Genomic DNA, 21,817 nt, shown 5'->3' on the forward strand with positions numbered 1-21,817 from the left:
TTGGGAAGGTCTAGCAAAACAAGGATCCAATGTGTTCGTCGGAATAATGCCCAAAGTATGGGCAATCTCAGGAAGACGGTTTGAATGGAGCTGTGGGGTTTTATTGTTAAGTCAAAGGAAAACAGTAGACAAGAACGAGGCAGAATGAACCAGGACAGGGGGAGAATGTAGGATGTCACTCAAACACAGAAGGCACAGAGGGGCCGGGCAGAGACAATTCCAGGGGAGCAAGGCGGGGAGGGCAGAGAGAGGAGGGTCAGTCCCAGATTGAAGAAGGGATATTGTGAAGGTTTTATGTGTCAACCTGACTGGACTAAGGATGCTCACTCCTTAGTTGTTTATAGCTGTTAAACTATTATTTCTGGGGGCACCTGGGTCCAACTCTTGATTTGGGCTCAAGTCATGACTTCACAGTTCGTGAGACTGAGCCCTGCGTCAGCTCTACCCTGACAGCAGAGAGTCTGTTTGGGATTCTCTCTCTCCCTCTCTCTGCACCTCCCCCACTCACACTCTGTCTATCTTTCTCAAAATAAATAAACTTAAAAAAAAAAAAGTGATTAACGGGTGTGTCTGTGAGGATGTCTCCAGAGAGATTAGCACCTGAATCTGTAGACTGAGAAAAGAAGAGTATCATCCAATCTATTCAGGGCTTAAATGGAACAAAAATGTGAAGGAAAAGCAAATTTCCTTTCTTCTTCAGCGGGTACATCTATCTTTTCCTGCCCTCTGACATTGGCTCCCCGGGTTCTCAGACCTTCAAATTTGGGCTGAACTCTATACCCCCAGCTTCTTTCCTTGTTCTCCAGCTTGCAGACAGCAGATAGATATTTTGCGGTCTCCCTAATAAATTCCTATAATAGGAGTGCCTGGGTGGCTCGGTTGGTGAAGCATCTCACTCTTGGTTTTGGCTCACGTCCTGATCTCAGCGTTTCATGAGTTTGAGCCCCTGTGTTGGGCTCCATGCTGAGAGTGTGGCACCTGCTTGGGATTCTCTCTGTCTCTCTCTGCCCTTCCCCAACTGACACTGTCTTTGTCTCTCTCAAAATATGTTAAATATCTATATCTATCTCTCTATCCATCCATCTATATCTGATACAGATATCTAAAATGACATTGTTTCCAAAGGAGTTCTATTTCTGTGACTGATCATATAAAGTGAAAAGGATTCCATGTAGATGGCTCCTCTTACTTCTGTTAGTAGAAAATCAGGTAACGTCCTAAGGGTGAGCATGAATATCAGTAGGAACGGAAAAATTAAGGAGGTTAAATAATTGAAGTATTTTTGTGGAGCAAAGGATGGAGATCAAAGTGAGGAGACTGTTTTTGCTAAGATGCATATCCACTTGGATACTATAGAGATGTGAAATTAGAGTGATTTACCTTATATAGAAGTGTCTTTCTCTTTTATGTAAAAGTTGATAATGCTTCTTAAGCTACTATGGTAAGTAATTTTTTTTCAGTTCATCATGGGAAGGTCATTTGGAAAACACAATAAAATAATATCTCAGGGAAGTCAAGTGGCTATAGACATTTCTCAATGTTATACTTACGTGTTTTACCTTTCCCATCATAGGCAGGGAACACTGTGCAGAAACCACTCATCTGTAGACTGCACTTAGCTAAAATGAAGCCGTTTATAAAGGACACTGTAATCAGTTTATTGTGGGACCAAGGGTTCTTCTGTCTTGGGGCTGTTCATCTCATAGACGAACTCACCTACAAGGAAGATAATGAACAGTGGCCCACCTAAAATTAAAAGAAACTCTTCCTCTCTGAGGGAAGATGCTAAAGGACAAACATAATCTATGACAAAGAAGCATGAAAATGTCCACCAGACATTATGTGTATCACAATGTTTGGTGACCATGAGTATAGAGTGGCTCTATTTTTCATGAGAATGAAATTTTTGTCCACTTAACTGGCCACAAGTATGGAGTCAATTGGATGGAGACTGTATTCCTCCAGTTCATGATTATTGACAGATACATCAGAGGGAGAAAGAGGCAGGAGAGGTTATTGGGTGTCTAAGTAGTCACTGTCGAGGACTGCTATCGGAGACTAAATTGGAAAGACTGGTAGACTGGTGCTCACACAGAGCTTGAAACACCAGTCCATGTTGGAAATAATCGGTCAAGCAGTCTGGAATAGAGGCCATGATGACAGAGTGGAATGTATGGGTTTATTGTTTCAGGTGGTGACAAGGACAAAGTAGTGGGAGGCTGATAGCATGAACATGTAGAGGTACAGAGATTGGGTGAAATGGGTCACCAGGGATAAGGAGGGGAAAAGCTAATGTGCCTGAAGTTGTCGAATGGATGGTGCATGTAAGTCTTTGAGTCATTCAGGATGATGGAAAGACTGTAAGTACAGTATAAAGTCCACAAGACATGTGCTTATGTACTAGTGACTGAAACATAGCCAGGTAGGCAACAGATGACAAAGAGGAACAAAAAAGGAGCAAAGGAGGGCACAGAGTACCAACATAAATTAAATTTACTTATGTATTTGTTTGTTTCAGAGAATGGTGGAAAAGGGATTGTCTGGAATTGACCACAACAAGCCAAAAGGACATCCTTTTGAATGTGGCATAGAACAACCCTAGGAGAGTTTCAGCAATGTATTATCCACAGGGAAAGAGAGATTTCAAGGAAGAGGTTGAGTGAGTAGTAGGCTTGATGAACTATGAAACCAGGTTCTAGGAAGTTCAGGGGTGAGAAGAGCACAGAGAAACTGAGTAAGGGATGAACAAGTCCCATGGGGTTGGGGCCACAGCTTGGTGAAGGGACTGTCTTATATTTGATATGGTAATTAAGCCCAATCAGGACGTGATGTGTGGTGGTTTTAGCTGATTGCCTAGAAAGTTTGCCTCAACAACCCCTTAAAAGTAGATTCGACAAGGGGGAACAGACAAGGCTCTTATACCTTGGAAGGGTTAAACTGTATCTTGAAGTATTCTGACATATGGAAATAGAAAGATGTGTATGGAGAGAGCTGGGCAAGAGGCTCTCTTTCTCAAGACAAAGGCAAAAGTCAGAACAGGATTCTTAGCATGATTGTTAAAGTTGATGTAATCGGGCTATGGGAAAACGTCTGACATAACCTGTTTTCCCTCCTTTCTTTGCCTGACGTAATGATTCCTTAATTTCTTTGACAACACTGAGACAGGGTTATTTTTTTTTTTCTTTTAAAAATTTGGTCTCTATTAAATGGGAAGGCTAAGCAACATGTAGCTATACCTGGGCTGGTAATATACGTTAGCTGGTATATTGCTGAAGTCTCGAGCTGACACTGTTCGGTTAATGAAGTTGGAAAGTGAGTTTTTGGCAATCTATATCAATGACAGTGTAAGTAGTTCTGGGTGTCTGTTACAGTGAATAAAGACTTTTTTCCTGATCTTCTTCTTCTTAGCAGGGCAGAGTTAGTGAAATTCAATTACACCTTATTTTTGCCTTATTTGTGGTACAAATGGACAAGCTACATACACACTGAATCTAATTAAATGAGAAATCTCTCTTTACAGGCAATATGAGGTAGATACTCAATACTGTGCTAGCAAATGTTTAAATGGCTCTCCAGGGGGACAAAATGTATCTGTGTTATTATGAATGAGTTTAGTATAAATTTTATTATAAACTTTAACAAGTTTATTATAAATTTTACTGATACTAAGAATGTGTAACATTCACTTTACAAAACATTATAAAAATATGGAATACTTTTTATTGTAAATTCCTGCAGCCAATGGATTCTCACTGATGGCTATTATTGATTTTGGATGAACACTTGTATATGTAACTAAGCATGGTGAAATTTAACCATTGTTTAATGAAATCAGACTACATGACTACTACCTGATTCAGCACTTATGTCATCAATGGGTGAACCCAGGCTTAACGTGAATATTTTGTTGAACAGGTGTGACGAAAGTGAAATAAGGTGGGATATGTTGGACATTTAGTCATTTCTCAATGACATGAGCAACATCTTTATTGAGTAATACCAGTTTCCAAATATCGATATCATTTCCTCATTTTTTCTGAACTGTATTCACAAGGTAATAGCTACAGACACAACACAATTTTAAGCTTAATATGAATTATTAATATTTTTTCTTTCATGTCTTTAAGTCCATACAATTAACAAAATGGTAACTTAACCCATGATTTTTGCCATTTGAAAAATCTGTGATAATATACTCCCATTAGGACTGATTTCAAGTGACCAACGCAGCTTCACTAATTATACAGATGAGAAAAGATTCTCCATGACACACAGTTCTATGCTATTTCCATCTTACAGAAACAATAGACATAAGTCTATTGTCAGGAACATGTATGTAGTAAAATGCCACACAGCAATCAGGACGTAATAAATCTTGATTACTCATTACCTTTGATTTCGGTATAATTTATTTAATTGTATATGTACATAACCTCTGCTTGATAATGACTGTGTTTAAAATCTGGCTTGTGAGGGGCACCTGGGTAGCTCAGTCGGTTGAGTGTTCGACTTTGGCTCAGGTTGTGATCTCACAGTTCATGAGTTTGAGCCCCGCTTCAGGTTCTCTGCCGATAGCTTGGAACTTGGAGCCTGCTTCTGAGTTTGTGCCTACCTCTCTCTCTGCCCCTCCTCTGCTCGCACTCTGTCTCCTTCTCTCTCTCAAAAATAAATCAAACATAAAAAAAAAAAAAACTGGCTTGTGAAAATTCTTGAAAATGTATCAGGTGTCTCTTGTGAGGTGGTGTGTAGGAGCCCGATCACACCATGGGCCTGATCTCTTTAAAAGCAATGGCTAGGGGCGCCTGGGTGGCTCAGTTGGTTAAACGTCTGACTTCCGCTCAGGTCACGATCTCCCGGCAGGTGAGTTTGAGCCCCGCGTTGGGCTCTGGGCTGATGGCTCAGAGCCTGGAGCCTGCTTCCGATTCTGTGCCTCCCTCTCTCTCTGCCCCTCCCCCATTCATGCTCTGTCTCTCTCTGTCTAAAAGCAATGGCCAAATCCTAATCATTGTTCCATTTTGCTAAGAGGAAAGTAGTTCTAAGATGGTGTGAAGGTTCCGGACCTGTATGGTCTCAGGAGCTTCCCCGACATAAGCGTGTGGCTCACTGAAAGGTGACTGGGAAAAGGTCTGCGTGAAAACATGGAAGATCTCCTTAAGGACCAGTCTGCATATTGTGCCTCGTGGAGAAGTCCTTAGACCTTGAGAATGCAACCTTGACCTTTGGTTCTGCCATTTGCCACTTCTGTGATTCTGGGTAAGCTCTTCAACCTGTGTTTCTGTTTTCTGACCTATTGCATGTGAGTATTATAGTAAACCCTAACAGGGTCCTTCTAAAGTTCTGATAACTTAATAGGTAAAATTTTAGAATAGTGCCTGGCATGTTCTGTGTGGTAGGCAAGACCAGGAAATCTTCAGATCAATAACACCCCTGCCCTTTCCCCAAATCCCGCGTCTATCTTTCTTTTTACTTTCTGATTCTGGAATGTGCCAGTTACTTTTACAGGGAGTAAAGTTTGAATATACAGTCATTTCATGTAATCCACACTAATGATGAACTTAACTGCACAAAGACAATTGGCTTTAGGGAAAATCTCCTGGAAGACAAGAAAATTGTAAATAACTCTCTCAGAGCAATTGTCTCAGGCAGGGCAAATACTACAACATAAGGATTTTGATACAATCATTTAAAATCATGCTGTTGATATTTAGTCATTCAATCTCGGAAGTGTTGATGTCTCTGAACATTAGTTTCTTCACTTAGAGAAAGATTTCGTTTTCTTTGTAATTATGCCAGTATTTACTTGTAAAGGGTAATATAGGTTTTTTATTAAGAAATAAAACCAAGATATTGTTATCACTATGAAAATAAAATTAGCAATGACTTCTTAGTTGTAATAAGTATTTCACAGGTTTATTTTAGGAATGGGAGGTAACGCATGCCAAATTACTACACATTATGACCTCTGAGGACAGTTATTAATATAATTATCATTGTTAGTAGATGTAAATATTTTACCTCCACTTAAAATATAATGACAAGTATGTTTACACCTTCAGGTAGTTAACAGGATTAATATTCCTGAAAATTTCTCTCCTAATGAATTATTTTTTCTCTAGAAATATTGCATTGTTACTGGAATTTTAGGTAAATGAGGTTTCAGACGGCATCTAATAGTTTCCAAAATCATAAAATTCTGTCACTTGTTACAGCCTATTTAACTCCGTTTGCTTTCCTCTAGAATACTGTCAGCAAAGTGTAGGGGATTATTCAATTACATTTTCATATAAAATTAAGACAACTGAAGAGAACATTCCCGAATTCTTTTACTTTCAGCGTTAATAGGTATAGTTTCATTGTTTTCTTACCTATTAGAAGCAAATCACTGTTTTTTCTATCAGTAACTAAATTGCACGAAATTTATAATGCTTTGAGCTTGTCCCAAATTTGGCTTCCTATGTCCCTTTTGGATTGTCTTCCGCTCTTGACAGTGGTGTTCCACAGCCTGATAATTCAACCTGACTCATATTATCAAGTCTAGGATTAGCAAGTCTAGGATAGCATTTGCATATTTAATTACAATCTATGGGTATTGTGACAATTAGCTCAATTGTTTCTTGATAAAATTCATGTTGCACATAGAATATGTACTGTGGTCATGACTGTTGATGTAGGCCAATGCTTGTGCTCATAGGAACAGCAGAAATGATAACATTACTGTTCATAATCGTAGCTCACGTGGGCCTCTGGGGTACCTAAAATTAGAGCTCACTGGCTTTCCCCAATGAGGGCTAAATATTTGTTGGTCTCATGGGCTTGCTCTGAATATGGAGACTCTTAGAGCCACGAATACTATGCATAAAATAGCTTAGGTACAGATAGAGGACACAAATGCTTCTTTGTTTTTCTTTGGTTTGTTTTAGGCTTCCTTATGAGCAGATGGGGCAAGTGAGAGAGACTTTGGTTTGTTTCTGTTATCTTTTCCTTCTCAACTTAAATTACCTGGTAAATTTCCAAGGCATTTTCAGGCTACTTGGGCAGTAGTTCAAACAGTTTCCAAACAAGTTCTGAAAACTTGAATTGTTAAAATGTATTTTGGAATATATTTTTGTAATGATTGCTTTTTTGTTTGCTTTAAATGCTTGTTCATTTATTTTGAGGGAGAGAGAGAGAGAGAGAGAGAGCAAGTCGGGGAGGGGCAGAGAGAGGAGGAGAGAGAGAATCCCAAGCAGGCTCCTCACTGTCAGTGCAGAACCCGACGCAGGGCTCAAACTCACGAACAGTGAGATCACGACCTCAGCCAAAATCAAGAAGTCAGAAGCTGAGCCAACTGAGCCACCCAGGTGCCCCATGATTGCTATTTCTTTAATGTGATTATCTCCAAAAATAAATACTATTACCATTCATAATTAAATATTTCTGTCTCCTCACCAGCTATTAAGAAGTTACAATTAATTTCATGATGAACTCAGCCATTTATTCCAAACATTGGGTCAACAACTCACCCACCCTTTATGTACCACTTATAGTGGAGCACATTGGATGCCACTGAAAATTAAATTAATGATATATAATCTTATTATTAAAGATAAGTTACTCCTACCATGGATATGTGCTATTAACTTCAAATACCTGTGGATCAAAAAGAAATCAGGGCTATTATAGTCAACATTCAACAACCACTATTTGCTGCTCAACTGAACCCCTTGGAGAAGGAGATATAGAAAAAAGAAAAACAACCTTCATCCATGTAGGACATGAAGATCCAGCATCATTCCTCTGAGACTGAAGCACTCACTGAAATTTGGGACAAATTCAGACACTTAAGTCAGCTAAAACATTTCGGAAGTAGAACTCGTGACTCGTTGAACATAAATGGCTGGTTTCATTCAACCTGAGTGGTTGTCTTTCTCAGCCTCTCTCCGTCACTGAGTTCTGTCTTCTTTCCCATAACCATGCAATCACCTGGCTGGCTGCTTGCTCTGGGCCTTTCCAGCCAGCCCCTTACCACCCCAGCCAGCGGCTGGCATCCTCAGTTTCTCTTTCCCCCATTTCTTGCAAAGCTGCCATGCACAAAAATTAATAACCTGCAAAACCTTGTACACATAAGCAGTACAGTGAAAGTAAAAAAAAAAAAAAAAAATCACCCTTGAGAGTTTGGTGTCTGTACAAAATTCTTCTTGTAACACCTGTTTATGTGTAGCATCTGCTGGAGGGCATCTCATGTTTACATTGCAGGGAAAGAACAGAGAAAAAGAAGATAAAAATTTATACCATATCCCTAATAGAAAACGATCAAATATTGAAAGGAGAAATGAAAGTAATGTTCGTTGCTTCCGAGTGAGAAAGATGGCCCAGGTTATTTGTGTTTATATTACCGTGCAAATCAACGGAGTCTTAGTACATATTTTAAGACAGTAATTATTTATATTGATTGGCAAGATTTCTTTGCCTTTCCCGTTGCTTTATATGTGAATAAATTTCTCTTCTGTAGGTGACTCTTATTTATGAGGTTAATTACTTTTTTATTCAGAGTCACCTGGGATGAAAAATCCAATAATTTTTTCTAGGACAAGCGTGACCTTTGGAAGAGCTTGTGGGTACAGAAACAGAACAGGGAGACCTCTTAGCAATAGCACTTTTAGATTGCTCACTGTACCTCCTTATGATGGCTCACTAGGAATACCCCATAGAGAGTTTCTAAAGAAATGTCTACAATTTAGTTTCAGCTCCCACATCCATTATTTGCTCTTAAAAGTGGTATTATTGGGGCGCCTGGGTGGCTCAGTCAGTTAGGCTTCCGACTTGGGCTTGGATCATGGTCTCACAGTTTGTGAGTTCGAGCCCCGCATCAGGCTCTGTGCTGACAGCTCAGAGCCTGGAGCCTGCTTCAGATTCTGTGTCTCATTCTCTCTCTGTGTGCTCTGTTTCTCTCTGTCTTTCAAAAATAAATAAAAATGTAAGAAAAAAATTAAAAAATAAAGAGTGGTGTTATTAGGTCCATCTTGGTAATGCTTGTTAATGTCATTTATCAATAATGTGTTTACCCCTGGGGTATCTCAAAACAATACAGCACACATAATTTCGAATTACTTGGCATTCAGTCCTCGGAGTCCCAATGTATTAATTAAACGTTGGCTACTAATAGTTTATAAATTTGTAAGTAAAGATGTAAGGACCAGTCCCTGATCAAAAGGTCAAAGTTATAAGTATACTGTTTATTTAATATTTATAGTTTTTTTTTGAAATTATAAAATTAATGTGATTTTTTTCTGATCCTAAACGTCTCCCTGAAAATATCATTTGTTAAACCAATTATGAGTAACAACATGTATTAAATACTTTGGGCTGGAAATTATATATTTTAGGGGGACTTCTTGAATTATCTGGGGGTCAACATAAATTAAGAAAATACATTTTCGTGACATCTTCCATTTTTCTTTTCATGCTAGGGTTACATAAGATTTCTCTTGAAGAAGTTCTTAACTTTAATATAATTATGTAAAAATATTATAAACTGTATGGCTAATAATTGATGGTGCTAGGTATAATTTTAGCTTATACTGAGGAAACTTCCTTTGTCCTCCAAATACTGAAAACAATAGTAACCATTTAAGTAATATTTAAGAAGAGCAAAATTACTGCTTTTTAAATTATAGTTAGACATGACTTCTCTACAGTCCTCTCCACCGAAGGGATAATTTTTGTTTGGAGAATTTGCTGCAGTCCTAATCATAGATGTTCTTGGATAGCTGTGTGCTCTTGTTAGAGTATTTGGCTCTTATTATCAAGGCTGGTTTTCTTCTCGTTACTCAGTCAGCCACTGTAATAGGCTGAATAATTACCACCCAAAGATGTTAAGTTCTAATCACTCCAACCTGTAAATGTTAGCTTATAAGGAAATAGTCTTTGCAGATGCAATTAAGTTAAGGTTCTCGAGACAGGGAGGTTATTGTGGATGAGCTGGGTGGGCTTTAAACCAAATCGCAGTTGTTCTTATGGGCAAGACACAAGGAGATTTGTCACATGACGGAGAGGAGAAGGCAATGTATCCACTGAGGCAGAGTTTGGACTGAAGCAGGCTTGAACCAAAAAATGTCATCAGCTGCCAGAAACTGGAACAAGAAAGGGAAGGATTTTCCTCTAAGAGCCTCCAGAGCAAGCCCAATCCTGCCCAGACCTTGATCCCCACCCAGTAGAACAAAAGTCAGATCTCTAGCATCCGGAACTTTAAGAAAACAAATTCTAATTATTTTAAGCCACTAAATTTGAGGTAACTTGTTACGGTAGCCTCAGGAAACTAATACAATCACCATCTGGCACTCAATCGTGAATGGATATTCAAAAAAACTGTTGAGTACTACCTTGTGAACAACCAAAAAAGGAAACATCACATGATTATACCATGTTATTACACTGAACCAAGTATTGAAACAACTAAATAAAACTGAACAAGGATTGGAACAACTAAACAATCAGTAATAATAGCTTATGAATCATTTTATATTAATCATTCATAAGAAAATATTGTTTAAATACAAAGACATATATACTTTGAAGATTATATTATCTGAAATGTATAGATGTCACCATTCTTTTTTTAATGTTTATTTATTTTTGAAAGAAAGGGGGGAGGGTGGACAAAGAGAGAGTGCGGGGGCGGCAGAGGGCAGAAGATCTGAAGCAGGTTCCCTGTGGACAGCAGAGAGCCTGACCCAGGGCTCGAACTCACGACTGGTGAGATCATGACCTGAGGCAAAGTTGGACGCTTAACCAACTGAGCCACCCAGGTGCCCCAAAATGTCACTAGTTCTTAATGATACGAACAATACAGGGGCACCTGGGTGGCTCTGACTTCGGCTCAGGTCATGATCTTGCCTTGTGAGTTCGAGCCCTGTGTCGGGTTCTGTGCCTGGAACCTGCTTCAGATTCTCTGTCTCTCTCGCTCTCTGCCCCTTCCCCACTCACGCCCTTTCTCTCCTAAATGGATAAACGTTAAAAAAAAAAACACATTAAAACAAATAAAAAAAGACATGCAATGTGTGAAAGAAAAATACAACACACCATTAAAAGTAGAATGTCCCCATCCATATTAGTATCCCCCATTCTGAGCGCCCAGTCTGTCATCATAGATACTAATAGTCAACTTGTGTATGTGTGTGTGTGTGCATGTGACTGTGTGTGTGTGTGTGTGTATTCTAGATATGTAGATGCACATACTTCTGTGGGCTAGAGAGAGAGTTCTTTTCTTTAAGGGATCACATCAGAACTTTACCTAACCTAAATTAGGATATGTTACCTATGGGTTTTATGGGTGGATAACCATGCCTCATTCTTAAGTCTCCACTTCTGGGTTAGCATGCTTGTTTAGACAAACCCGTTTTAATAATTTAGCATAACTGTAAGTCTCTTCAGAGAAAATCCAAAGAAAAAAGAAAAAAGAAACAAAAACATTCGCAGTCTCTCTTACTTATTATGCCTCCCATGTCTCCCCTATAATGGCACCTGGTTATAGAGTGAAACAAGATATGTGCTTTCCTTGACTTTGTCTTAAAGGAAATGACCAACTTCGTCTGGCACACCTGGTCACTGAATGTCCTGTTTGACTTCTGAGAAAAAAACAAGCAGTCCTGATACCAACCTGCATATTTCTCAGGACCAAGCATGAACAGAAGCGCTCTGCAGAGGCACTTGGGTGGCTCAGTAGGTTAAGCGCCCGACTCTTGATTTTGGTTCAAGTCATGATCTCAAGCCACACGTTGGGCTCCATGCTGAGCACCGAGCCTGCTTGGGATGCTTTATCTCTCCCTCTCTCTCTGTCTCTCCCTGAATCACTCATTCTCTCTCTCTCTCTCTCTCTCAAAAAAAAAAAAAAAAAAAAAAAACAATTCTCTGAACACAGCAAAAATGACAAGCCATCCTCTTCTACCTTGTCTCTCATCTACCTTCCTCTGAGTAATGACTGCTGTTTACCAATGACAACTCCAGTCCCTACTTAAACCCTCCCGTCTCCTAGGTAAAAAACGTTAAGATGCTCAGCCACAGAGTCCTCCTGCATCTTGACACTGTACAATCCAGACCCGACTTCAATGTCTGAATCCTTCCTCCAGCCATCGAACACAAGCCTAAACTGTGTAAAAAGCACCCCTTACTTCCCTTTACTGATTCTCCCCTAGTTACTTCTCAGACTGTTACCAGTAGTCTTTAATGAGTTTTGTCACCCTACAGAGGTGAAGGGTGCAGCCGGTACATTTTCACTGCCACCTGTCTTCTCTCACGTCCGTATCTTTATTACATAGCCCATTGCTGTTAAGGTTTTCTCCTCTCTATCTTTGTTTCTTCTTTATATTAAGGAACTGTCTTAAGGGTGTGATGAGTCTTTCTCTACATAGCAGAACTCTGGAGTTGGGTGCTATAGATATAATCACACACTCACAAGCAGAATCTGTTTGATAATATCTCTGGAACGTCTTCCCTTATCAACTATGGTCAAATACACTGGAAGTTCATTCTGTGACTCCTACAGCAAAAGCTAGCTGAGATTGGCACAGTATTCCTCCATTAGGAGCAGCGTGTCCAAATTCAGCCTCTCACAGAATCTGTGGCTTTCTCTACCACAGAGGGGAAGGAATGTCGCACTCCATGGACCTCAGGGTTTGCAGGTGCTGGATGATGCTCTAAGGAATAGCTTTCACCCAAACTTGGATGGCATGTCATTAAAGAAGTCTGATGATTCTTCCACTGGGAAGGACATTTTCTGACCACCAGTGTATGTCCTTAGAAAGGGACGATGTTCAATATTGCCCCTACAGAACCAAGGTTCTTCAGACAAATCCCTTGCTTCTCTGGAGCTATGGGAGGATGCAGAATCTCTGCTTTCTCTTCTTTTGCTGATCTTGGCCTAGTTACAGTCCCCCTTCCTCCTAAACCCAAGTCTTAAATCTCTGGTGGAATTTATACCTGCTCTCTTACATAGCAGGTGGTGATTGAAGAAGGGCCTACCCTCATGGTATCAGCACCTGTAACCTCCAATATAACTCTACAGACCATGGAGTATGCTACTTTGTAAAGTATACTTTAATTATTTAATCATTTTATTTCATATCATATCCCAATCTCACTTTTATGTGTGTGTGTGTATGTTTAATTTCCAGATGTGGAAACAAGATAATCAATTTTTCTTTTCAAAAGAGCTAGATGCATTAATCTGTCTATGTCTCCAAGCAGGATTTGTCAGGGATACACAATTCTCTTCCTTTCTAGAGATTTATTTTACTTTTCATTCTAGTCATTTTAAATAATCCTTTAAAATATTTTTTTAAGAGAGAGAGAGAATTGTGAGTGGAGAAGGGGCAGAGGAGAGAGAGAGAGAGAGAGAAAGGAGAATCTCAAGCAGGCTCCACACTCAGTGTGGAGTCCCCCATAGGGCTCACTCCCACGACCATGAGATCATGACCTGAGCCAAAATCAAGAGTCGGCCACTCAACTGACTGACCCACTCAGGCACCCCTAAAAATAGTTTTGAACATGAAAAAGACAAAGAAGAAATACAACTATAAAATCAAAATACCTATATAGTTATTTAATCATGTTTGTACCAAGAATTTTAAGTTTCATCTTTCACATAGCTGAAATGCTGTATATTTAATTTTGTAAGCAGCTTTTTTTAGTTTAATTTTTAGTATAATCCTTTTCCATTTTGTTGGGAACTCTCACGTAATTATAATTTTCATTTGTTTTATAATACAGTGTTTTAAATGGGCATCAAAATTTACTTGGCCATGCCTATATCTTTAGATATTTTTATACTTTCAATATTTTCCTTATAAATAGGATAGCATAAAGAATACATTAGTACGTGAAGTATTTTCTATGTTTTAGATACCTTTTAAAATATATTTTTTATTTTATATTGTCAAAATAGTTGGCAGATATTTGTACAATCTATCCTGTCATTTCAATTTTATGTTCTTATTTCACTGCCCCTTGCTATCAATGCACATGGGCACACATATGCACACACACACACGATGCAGACAAAAACACACCCAGACAAATTTTAAGTGTGTACTAAGGTGGAAAGCGAAAATGTAACTCATTTTATTTTTTATCACTTTTATTGCTACTGGGTGTGAACAAATATAAATGTGTATCTATTCATCAGTTGATGGACATTTAGGCTCTTTCCATAATTTGGCTATTGTTTAAAGTTCTGCTATAAACATTGGGGTACAAGTGTCCCTATGCATCAGCACTCCTGCATCCCTTGGGTCAATTCCTAGCAGTGCTTCTGCTGGGTCATAAGGTAGTTCTACTTTTAATTTTTTGAGGAACCTCCACACTGTTTTCCAGAGCAGCCGCACCAGTTTGCATTCCCACCAACAGTGCAAGAGGGTTCCCGTTTCTCCACATCCTCGCCAGCATCTGTAGTCTCCCGATTGGTTCATTTTAGCCACTCTGACTGGCATGAGGTGTGGTTCATATACACAATGGAATACTACCTGGCAATGAGAAAGAATGAAATATGGCCTTTTGTAGCAATGTGGATGGAACTGAAGGGTGTTATGCTAAGTGAAATAAGTCACACAGAGAAAGACAGATACCATATGTTTGCACTCTTATGTGGATCCTGAGAAACTTAACAGAAGACCATGGGAGAGGGGCAGGAAAAAAAAAGAGAGGGAGAGAGCCAAACCATAAGAGATTCTTCAAAATTGAGAGCAAACTGAGGGTTGATGAGGGGTAGGAGGGAGGGGAGGGTGGGTGATGGGTATGGAGGAGGGCACCTGTTGGGATGAGCACTGAGTGTCGTATGGAATCCAATGTGACAATAAATTTCATATTAAAAAAATAAAATAAAATATTTTTCTTTCTTCTGAAAAAAATATATAAATGTGTGTTAGAAGGAAGAGGGTAAACACTACAAACAAGAAAATGAAGAGAAGCAATTTGCAGTAAAGCTGGGATTAGAAATTAATTTATTAGTAATAATTAAGCACTTCACAGGTATCCTGTGGGGAATAACTGGAATGAGGTCTGCGAAGTATTCATCAAGACAGGTATGTTAAAACTTGATAAATTATACGTCTTGTACTTATCTTCTAAGACCTTGTCTGAATATGTCTTTTGAAACAAGACAAAATACACTCATATCCTTCTCTATATGAGTGTTATTCAAATATCTTAAAGTAGATATCATACTTCTCTTCAGTCATTTATATAGTCCTTGAAATCTTTTTTATGAAATTAATTTCCTGGTGATACATTTGATCAACCTTTTATGATCATGCTCCGTATTGAGTATGCTCATGTCTGTATTATCCGGTATTTAAGTCATCTAAAACTGTATGTTTGTTTATAGGAATATTAACACACTCTAGCCATCAAGATGCACTGGTGAAAGTTTAAAACCACCGCCGTTTGTTTCTATGCATCAGGGTGTAGGCCAATTTATCTTCTCAAGTTTTAATTTGTAAAAACCTTAACTGTGTTAAATATGATTGCTTCGAGCTGAATTGTGTTCCCACAAATCCATATGGTGAAACCCTAGCTTCCACTTCCTCCTGATATATTTTAATATGTATCTAAAAATATAAAGAGGCTTTAGGGGCACCTGGGTGGCTTAGTGGGTGGAGCCTCCGGCTTGGGCTCAGATCATGGTCTTGCAGTTGGTTAGTTTGAGCCCCACATCGGGCTCTGTGCTAACAAACAGTCAGAGCCTGGAGCCTGCTTCGGATCCTGTATCTCTCTCTCTCTCTCTCCCTTGCTCATGCTCTGCTGTTATGCCCAGAATTCGTGATCCCCAAAGACCACCAGGGAGCCGAGTCCAATGCAAAAGCAAAAGAGCCTTTATTCGAGCTAGCTCGAGCTCAGTCCCCTACCTGCACCGACACAGCGGTGAGATACCAGGGAGAGAGAGCGAGTTTCAAAAGCACAGAGGTTTTATAGGGGTCTAGGGGCAGCCGATTGGCTGGGGAAGGGGCGTGGCCTCGGCCGATTGGCTGGGGAAGGGTCAGAGTCCTGTTACGCAGGTCGCTGGGCGTGTTTTGATCAGGAAGTTTGAATGGGTGAGTGGGAGGTTACTCAAGGGGAGGAGGCGTGGTCTAGGTGAAGGACACAGAACAAAATGGAGTCCGCCGGCGTAGGCCCGCCCTTTCACTGCCTCTCTCTGTCTCTTAAAAATAAATGTTAATACATACATACACACACACACACACACATATATATATTGACGCTTTGGAAGTGGGTAATAGGAGGAGGCTGGAGGAGTTCTGAGGTGTGATTACGAGAAGTCTAGACTGCCTTGAAAGGATTGTTGGTGAAAAAATTGGGGCATGAGGCGATTTTGATGAGAGTTCACAAAGCAAAAGGAAGAGCTAGAGGACAAGTCTCCATCTTATTTTAGATTAAATAAGTAATCTTCAGTAGAATATTGGTTAAAAGTATGAACATTAAAGGTGCTTTCTTGGTGAGGTCTGGCATAGAAATCTGGAACATGTTGTTGGACAATGGAGAAAGGGTGATCCTTTTACAAAGCGGCAAAGAGCTTGGCTGAACTGCGTTCTAGTGTTTTTGTGGAAAGCAGATCTTACGAGTGACGAGACTGGGTATTTAACGTGGGAGATTTCTGAGCAAACTGTGAATGATTGACTTGGTTTCTTCTTACTGCTTATAGTAAAATGCAAGAGACACAGAAAGAGAAGGATAGCAGGCTTGTAATCTTCAGAAGTCTCAAAGTTATTATGTCAGACATATACCCTGAGGAGACTCCCAGGGAGCCAGCCACACTTCAATGTAATCCTCTTCTCTTGAATGCAAACAGGACCTGTGATTTGTGTCTAGCAAAGAGAATATGGCATAGGTAAAGGGATTTTACAGATGTAGTTAAGGCCCCTAATCAGCTGTCTTTGAGTTAATCAAAAGAGAGAGAATCCTGGGTGGGTCAGACTTCATTAAATGAAAGACTCTAAAAATATATATTCTCCTGCCAACTTTAAAGACATAAGCTGTCATGCTAATAGAGGGCCATGTGGCTAGGACCTGAGGTGAATTCTAGGAGCTGAGAGCAACCTGATGTCAAGAGGCAGTGTGAAAACAGGAACCTCGGGGCGCCTGGGTGGCGCAGTCGGTTAAGCGTCCGACTTCAGCCAGGTCACGATCTCGCGGTCCGTGAGTTCGAGCCCCGTGTCGGGCTCTGGGCTGATGGCTCAGAGCCTGGAGCCTGCTTCTGATTCTGTGTCTCCCTCTCTCTCTGCCCCTCCCCCGTTCATGCTCTGTCTCTCTCTGTCCCCAAAAAAATAAATAAACGTTGGAAAAAAAAAAAAAAAAAGAAAACAGGAACCTCCATCCTATAAGTACAAGGAACTAAATTCTGCCACGAAAAATCTTGGGAGAAGATTCCAGGCTCCATGCAAGAATATGGCCTACACAACATTGTGGATTCAGCTCATGAGGTCCTGAGCAGAGAACCTAGCCTCTCCAGACCAGACATTGGACCAACCAAAACTGTGAGTTGATGAATGAGTAAGGATTTAAGCTGCCATATGGTAATTTGGTATATGGCAATAGCACTAATAAAGTTATAAAAATTATGGAAACATCATGGAAATATTTCAGTCTAGAGGAGAATAACTTTTCAAGATAATTAAAAAAACATGTGATACTAGAGTAGATGTTTTCTTATAAAGAATATTATTTGGAATGCTAGTAAAACTTCACCGGTGTCTGAAGAATTCATGGATGTCAATAACAGTTTCAGAGGGAAAAGCCACTGTGAGTGATTTGGATTTAGGGATTTCTTATAAGGATTAGAACATTTGCAATTGTGGAGAGTGGTTATAGGATATGTAGGCTCGTTTAGACACTGCATCTGGATTTGCATTGAGAATATATGAAGCATTTTAAACTCAAAAATAAGCCAAATAACATAATTTAAAAATAGGAAAAAAATGCACAGAAATTAAAAAAAATGAAAATGAAAACCAAGTTCATAAGATGCCATTAAAGAAGTGAAGAGAAGGATATTTCTACACTAAATGTTTACATTGAGAAGGGGGAAAGTCTCATGACAATAATGCAAGTTCATACCTTAAGGAACTAGAAAAAGAAGAGCAAAACCAACCTAAAGCAAACAGAAGAAATGAAATAATAAAATAAGAGTCGAAAATTGTTTAAATTGGAAACGTAATAGAGAAGATAAAAACAAACAAAAAAGTGGCTCTTTGAATTGCTCCATTATAATCGGTAAACTTTTACCAAGACTGACAAAGATTACAAGGGAAAAGACAAGAACTTATCAATATCAGGACTGATGTAAGAATGTTCAGTCATTTAAAAACTGCTGGAAAACAAACAATAAACAGCTCTCCATATATATGTGGCAGGTAAGATGATACACATCAATTACTATTACATATACTAAATTTCACCAAATATGAAATAGAAAATTCAAATACTTTTATAACTGTTAAAGAGTGAGTTATGCCAAAAAGGTTGAAAAATAATTAATGTCAACCCTACAGTCTCTTCTAGAGAATATGAGAGAAATGAGTCACTTTCAACTCAATTTATGAGGTCAACATGACTATTCCACCATAACTCACCAAACACTGCCTGCATACACATAGGAAGATTGCAAACACATCTCAAAAATCTAGACAAAAAAATTCCCAACAAACTATTAACAAATATGATTCATCAGTTCAAAAAATCATTATATATCACAACAACTGGGCTGTATCTCCAGGTATGCCAGCCTTATCCAGTATTTGAAAATCAATCAGCACAATCCTCTATACTGATGCTAAAGAAGAAACACACATGATCATATAAAATAGTTGCGAAAACAAGTATCGCTTCAAACCTGATTCATGATAAAAATTCATTCTAGGCAACTAGAGATAAAGAATGATTTGCTCACCTTGATCAAGAACATCTGCACAGACACACCGCAAATTTCATAAATGTTTTCCTGCCTCGTGTCAGGAACAAAACAAAGGTGGACGCTTCTATTCAATATAGTACCAGAAGCAAGAGCCAATATGCGAGGGCAAGAAAAAAGAAAGAAATTGTATACATATAGGAAAGGAAGAAACAAAACCGTCCCTATTTATAGATGACATTTGTGTACAAATAAGATCCCCAAAAATCTTCCAGAAAAGGAAAAGAGAAGTGAGAACTAATAAGTGAATTCAATAAGGTAGCAGATCAACACGTAAAAACAAAACAAAATCATTCTTATTTTTTTATACTAGTGATAAATGCAGGAGAATTGAAATTAAAAATACAATGCCATTTACAATAGCTCAAGAAATGAAATACTTATGTGTAAATCTAACTAACCACACACAAGACTTATATACTATGAAACACCAATGAAAGAAATTAGGTAGGACTTATATACATGAATTACAGGATCATGGTTCGAAAGATGAACAAGGTAATATGATTAATCTCCCCAAAATGATCTATAGATCAACCTAATGTTTTTCAAAATCCCTGTGAGCTTTTTTTTTCTCCCTAGATATAGACACGCTTTCTATAAATGATATGGACAAGCAAAAGAATTAAATAAGTAAATAATTTGGAAAAGAAGAATAAATTGGAGTGAACGATCCCACCTGGTTTTAAGACTTACGTAGTTACAGTAATCGACACTGTCTGTTACTAGTGATTGGACGGACACTTAGATAATGGAAAGGACCCCCCCAAAATAGATCTACTCAAAAATGCCCAACTGATTTTTGTCACAGATACAAGTGCCATTCAATAGAGAAAGACAGTCTTTTTAATTATAAATAACAGCAAATCAAGTCATATACAAAAAGTGACTTGGAGTGCCTGGGTGGCTCAATCGGTCAAGCATCCGACTTCGGCTCAGGTCATGATCTCGCGGTTCGTGAGTTCGAGCCCCATGTCAGCTCTGTGCTGACAGCTTGGAGCCTGAAGCTTGCTTCAGATTCTGTGTCTCCCTCTCTCTCTGCCTTCCTCTGCTCATGCTGTCTCTCTCTCTCTCTCTCTTAAAAATGTATAATAAACATTTAAATTTTTTTTTAAAAGTAACTTAGGGGCGCCTGGGTGGCTCAGTCGGTTAAGCGTCCGACTTCAGCTCAGGTCATGATCTCAGGGTCCGTGAGTTCAAGCCCCGCATCAGGCTCTGTGCTGACCCCTCAGAGCCTGGAGCCTGTTTCGGATTCTGTGTCTCCCTCTCTCTCTGACCCTCCCCCGTTCATGCTCTGTCTCTCTCTGTCTCAAAAATAAATAAATGTTAAAAAAAAAAAGTAACTTAAGTTCATGGGTCATGAACTTAACATGGATCTTAAAACTCTATACAACTTTTAGAAACAATATAGAAAAAAAATATTTTACTAGCTAAAGGAAGGTGAAAAAATCTTGGGCATGTCACCCAAAAGCACAATCATTAAAATAAAAGTTGATTAAATTTTCTGAAAATTAAATTACACTCACCAAAATTCAAAATGTTTGGCATGAGAAAAGAATACTGTTAATTGGATAAAAACACTGGCAGAAAATGTGTTCAAACCACTTACCTGACAAAAAACAAATCTTAGACTTCATAAAGAACTCTCAATACTCAAAAGTTAAAATAATTTAAATTACCTAATCAGAAAATGAACAACACATAAGAACGGGCACTTCACTTAAGAATATATAGAGGTGGCACAAATGTCGCTATTAGAAGAAGCCACATTAAGACCACAATGAGATATCACTATATTTAAATGTCTTTAAACAATAATTATAAGTGCTGGCAAGCATATGGAGAAACTGAATGTCCTATACATTGTTGGTGGGAATTAACAGTGACATTGGAAAATAGTTTTAGGAGGTTTATTTAAAACACACACACACACACACACACACACACACACACACACACAATAATTATGCACTTACTGTATGACCAGTAATCACATTCTTTGGTATTTGTCCTCGAGAAATGAAAATTTATGGTCACACAAAAACCAGGACACAAATGTTCAAAGCATCTTTTGCTATAATCTGCCCAAACTTGTCTGTCAACAAGCATCGGGATAAAAAATACAAAGAAGCCTTGGCAGGATGGAACAATACTTAGTTATAGAGCAAACTATCAATTCAGGTTGTCACGGGGATGGGCATTATTGTTAATGAAAAATAGCCAATCGCAAAATGTTCCTTATAGTATGATTCCATTCATACGACATTTTTTAAAAAGCAACAAAACTACAGAGATGGTGGACATGCTATTCCTTGCTAGGGGACACAGACTGGGGTGGAAACAATTTTAAAGAGGTAACATAAGAGAATTCCATCATGGTGATGGCACAGTGCTGTGATGTGATTTTTGTAGTGTTTACATAAATTTATCCATTTATAAATGGATCCATTTATAAATGCATAGAACTACACGCCTGTGCAGACACGTCTGCACATAAAACCTGCAAAAAGTGAACAAGGACTGTAGTCTCATTACTAGTATTATATGAGTCTTGTCAATTTCTTGGTAACAGTATTGTACCAGTGTTGTCAATTTCCTAGTTTTGATACACTAGTGCATTATGTAAGAGGTTACCTGGGAAGAAGTTGAATGAAGCATTCATGGAAATGTAAGTTTTTCTATTCCCTTGAGTTTAATATGGTTATTCAGAAGACCATACTTATTCTTAGAATACACATGCTAGGGGCGCCTGGGTGGCTCGGTCAGTTAAGCGTCCGACTTCGGCTCAGGTCATGATCTCATGGTCTGTGAGTTCAAGCCCCGCATCGGGCTCTGTGCTGACAGCTTAGAGCCTGGAGCCTGTTTCAGATTCTTTGTCTC

Source organism: Leopardus geoffroyi, chromosome A2 (assembly GCF_018350155.1).
Source record: "Leopardus geoffroyi isolate Oge1 chromosome A2, O.geoffroyi_Oge1_pat1.0, whole genome shotgun sequence".
Lineage (NCBI taxonomy): Eukaryota > Metazoa > Chordata > Mammalia > Carnivora > Felidae > Leopardus > Leopardus geoffroyi.